Source organism: Eriocheir sinensis, chromosome 3 (genome assembly GCF_024679095.1).
Source record: "Eriocheir sinensis breed Jianghai 21 chromosome 3, ASM2467909v1, whole genome shotgun sequence".
NCBI classification, from domain to species: Eukaryota; Metazoa; Arthropoda; class Malacostraca; order Decapoda; family Varunidae; genus Eriocheir; species Eriocheir sinensis.
Window position 1 is genome coordinate 5564614 of NC_066511.1, and position 5000 is coordinate 5569613.

The following is a 5000-nucleotide window of genomic DNA, read 5'->3' on the forward strand; positions in this document are numbered from 1 at the left end:
TTGTTTCCTTAGTTTTAGGTCAGAGTTCACTAACACTCCCAAATCCCTTTCACACTCAGACCTGCCTATCGCTGCGGAGTCTAAACTATACCCGTGTAATGGGTTGCGTGTTCCTACACTAAGTACGCTACACTTGGTGATGTTAAAATTCATCTGCCATTTCTCTGACCAAGCTGACAGTTTGTTGAGATTCTCCTGCAGTGCTCTAGCATCCTCCCCTGTCCTAATAATGCGTCCTATTTTGGTGTCATCTGCAAATTTACCTATGTCGCTAGTTATCCCATTGTCTATGTCATTGATGTAGTAATGAATAAAAGCGGGCCTAAAACTGAACCTTGAGGAACCCCACTGGTAACATTACCCCATTCGGATTTTTTACCGTTAATGGTAACCCTCTGTTTCCTGTCGCTAATCCACGCCTTAATCCAATCAAATACCTTCCCTCTTATCCCATGAGCCCTGACTTTATTTAAAAGTCTCTGGTGAGGTACCATATCGAAGGCCTTACTAAAATCAAGATAAACCACATCAAAGCTCTCATCATTGTCAGCTGCCTCGTATACTCTATTGTAAAAGGATGAAAGATTAGTGAGGAAACGACTTTCCTTTAATAAACCCATGCTGTGAGTCGTGAATTAAATTACGTCTGTCAATATGGTCCCTGATACTATCAGCTATTATAACTGACGTCAAACTAATCGGCCTATAGTTCTCCATAGAAGATTTGTCTCCCTTCTTAAATATTGGAATAACGTGTGCCTGCCTCCATGAAGCAGTCACCACCCCTGTGTCTAGTGACTTCCTAAATACTTATGTTAACTGCCCACTTATTTCAGTTTTACATTCCTTTATTACCCTGGGGAAAAGTTCATCTGGCCCTGGCGCCTTAGTGACTTTAAGTCTATATATCTGTCTAATCACGAGCTCCCTACTTATGTTGATGTCGGTTAATTCTTCTACCTCTTCTCCCCTGTAGATATGTTATCCCTGAGGTATATCATCTAATCTTTCTTTGGTAAACACAGTTAAGAAATATCTATTTAACGCCTCGCTCATTTCCTCATCACTATCAATCAGTGATTCTCCTGACTTAAGCGGCCCTATCTTATCCCTAACCTTGGTCTTATAAAGCTGAAAGAAGCCCTTTGGATTGGTCTTTGCTTCCCTGGCAATTCTAATCTCATAATTACATTTTTCCATATGTGTGTTCTTCTTTACTGCTCTAGCTAAATCATTTAACTATCCCTTAGGTGAGTTTCCCCCCTTTTAATTCTAACATATAGTCCTCTTTTCCTTCCTATTTCAGTTTTTAGCCTGTCTGTCATCCATCGCGGGTAATTACCTGTTGACCTGACTTCCCTGTGAGGTATAAACTGTTTCTGTCCTAGTTTAATCTCCCTGACCAGACTATTGTACTCACCCTCCAAGCTACTGACCTGACTAGTGACCTCACCAGAGATTAACGCCCCTCCCTGCTCTGGGTCCTGACCTACTTCTGATCTCACTCCCCTAAGCCTCTGCAGCTGTTTTCTTAACCCCTCGTAGTCTGCCTTCCTGAAGTCAGGTATTAATGTGTTGTTACTGCTGACTCTATCCTCCCATTTAATATTAAATCTAATTTCCTTATGATCACTGTTACCTAATGAATCCCCAACCTCAATGTTGCTTATTATGTCCTCTCTATTAGTTAACAACAAATCCAAAATATTTTCTTCCCTCGTTGGTGTTCTAATTAACTGCTTAAGGAAACTATCCTGTATCACATCTAACAAATCCTGCGCCTCTTGGTCTCCAGATAAAGTATCCCAATCTATGTTCCTATAATTGAAATCCCCAATTATACACACATTCCTATATCTTGACGCCTTACTAATTTCTTGTAAAAGGGGTTAGCTACTGTCCCTGGTAAGGCTGGGCGGTCTGTACAGTACTCCGATGACAAGCATCTCCTTCCTACCTATTGTTTCTACCCAGAGGGATTCTGTATTGCTATTTTCCTTGATTGAGTTGTTAATGACACACTTAAGATTGTCCCTGACGAAGAGTGCGACCCTACCCCCCTTCCTGCCTATTAGATCTTGGTGGAATAACTTATACCCTTCAATCTCTAATTCTGGGAGAAAGTGTCTGTCCATGACTCTGTGATCGCTATCATATCAAATTTTTCTATGCACGCCTTTCCCCTCAATAAATCTACCTTATTCCTAATACTTCTACTTCCTTGCCTTACCCTGCAGCCGCTATTATTATTACTACATTTAGTGCTCCCACTTGGTATTGCCATCTTAGGCCCCTTCTTACTTACCCTAAAAAAACCTGCAGGGCCCCCAATCCACGTTCAAGGGCATCAGACAAGATCTGTACCCCCTCCCATGAAAGGTGAGCCCCGTCCCTCTGGTATAGGTGGTTCTTGCCAAAGAAACTGTCCCAGGCGTTGACAAATGTCCATCCATTGGCTCTGCAGTAATCTGCCAACCTGCAGTTTAATGCAATAGCCCTGGACATCCAAATGGCACCAACCCGCCGCCTTGGCAGAACCCCACCCACCACAGGAACCCCGCCTTTGGACGTAACTCTTCGAAGAGCCTCCATGTAGCGGCGCAGAAGCTGCTCATTACCTAACCTGCCTATGTCGTTCCCTCCCACGCTCAGGCAGACGATGGGTTTGACTCCCTCGCCTGACATGCACGACTCTACCCTGTCGCTGACATCCCTAATCCCCGCCCCAGGAAAACACACCCTGGTCCTACGTGTCCTATCTTTAGCACAGAAGGCCCTATCTAACAAACTGACCTGGCTATCCCCAACAACCAAAATGTTACCTCTGGGCAGGGATTTGTCATCTGCCCTCCTCTCCTGCACCTCCTGCTCCTTCACTCCCTCCCTCAGCTCAGAGAGAGCCTGAAGGGAGTTGCGGCACTCCACACCCGCAGGATTAGTCCTTTTCAACCTTAAGCAGCTGCCATGGCTCTTGACCACCTACCAGCCCCCATCTTGTGACGGTGTACTATGTACATCGCCTGTCTGAGGACCTGATGAACGAAGGACTCGATTTTCCTTCCTCATGGCCTCCACAATCCTCTCCAACTCTTCAATTCTCTCCAAGAGAGAATTTACTAACTCAACTGTACCCCCACCGGCCCCGCCTCCTCCCCTCGCTCCACCACTGTAACTCATCCCACCAGAGCACGTCCTATCACCTTGAGGACCTGAGGTGAACTCAAAAAACAAGTAATGTTAAGGTAAGGAGCCGTCAGTTGTACACCAAACTTATTCATTTCAGTGGCCAATAAATACAAACCAAACCTACTTTCAATTTCTCTTGTTAAATTTAGGATGGATGATTTTATACTAGAGTACTTATAATTATGTACTTTACAATTAACTACTAAGTCAGGTATTATTAGTTGTGCTATGAACATTTATTATCCACAAAAAGATATAAAATCAGGGTTTAGGTTACTTGAAAAATGGTCGTTGATGCATGTACGGATATTTGTATTTCTAGTATGCAGCTCATCGCACTGAAAATACTTATTTTCGCGCATGAGTACTTGTTTTAATACAATTAAATATTAATTTGAAAAGTACTTGAAATAATAATAAAAATGTCTTAGTCTAAAAGCAAGAAAAAAGTTGTAGTACCTTAACAGATAGCGAAACAGTTGATAAAAAAAATTAATAAAGCTACTTATACTATGGGTTGGCGCGGCCATCCTGCCAGTCCTGGGCGTTGGCCAGCGCGGGCAAACTGGCTTCACTTTCCTGGGACACCTCACCCAGCTCGCGCCGTCTCCTCCTAATCCTACCTTCATGGATGAGACTAGAGTATGGCAAACCTCATTTATTCAGCCTGCCGCTGTTGCAACAATTCCAATTCAGGATAAAAATGTTATGAATGGGTATTTCGTCCAGAGGTTACGAAGGTGAAGGATTGTCAGACCCCGTTTTGTGCATGGATTAATCAAATGAGTGACGCCAGAATTCATAAGTATGGGAAGCACTCGTTTGTACTATCACTAGGTGAGTGAATATAATCCGAAATGATGTGCAATCGAAATGGTAAATGGATGCCTGGCTACTGCACGGCGGGCCCGAGTACGAATCCCGGCCAAGGCAGTCGGCGTGCAGCCCACTCAGCTGTTCATCCTCCCTTACGGACTGGTCGATATATGGGTACCTGGGAAAACCTGGGGAAGGTATTCTGTGGTAATTCCGGATTTCACATTGGCCCGTGTTCCGGGAACAACAATTTCATCCTTCACCAAGAACTAACTTTACCAAGCACAGCGACTCCCCTCACCAACCACAGCCCCATCAACATCCTACTCTTCATCAGTAAAGCAACCGTTTCATTCCTCACCAGGCAGAGTTGTTTGAAAGTCACCAAACACTCCTCCCTCTCGCTCGCTCCCACTCATCAAGTGAAGCCCAGTCTACTTCCTTTCTTTAGAAACACGTTTTTCTACTCACAGAATTGTGTTGCCAAATCATCACCCAGCAATTTTCACCCCCAAAACTACATAACCTTACACACTTCTCCCGCCTCACCCTTTCCTCTCCAACTCCCGACACTTCCAATAGAACAGCCACCTCATGTTTCATCAAGCAGCGTAACCAACACCACGTCACCGAGCTCTCTCTCTCTCTCTCTCTCTCTCTCTCTCTCTCTCTCTCTCTCTCTCTCTCTCTCTCTCTCTCTCTCTCTCTCTCTCTCTCTCTCTCTCTCTCTCTCTCTCTCTCTCTCTCTCTCTCTCTCTCTCTCTCTCTCTCTCTCTCTCTCTCTCTCTCTCTCTCTCTCTCTCTCTCTCTCTCTCTCTCTCTCTCTCTCTCTCTCTCTCTCTCTCTCACACACACACACACACACACACACACACACACACACACACACACCTCTCACGCCCAGCCCCGCCCAGCCCTATCCACTCGTAACCAGGCACAGTATACTCAGGCTCAAATCCAACTGGGAAATCGACTCCCGCTGCACCAACAGACCCTGA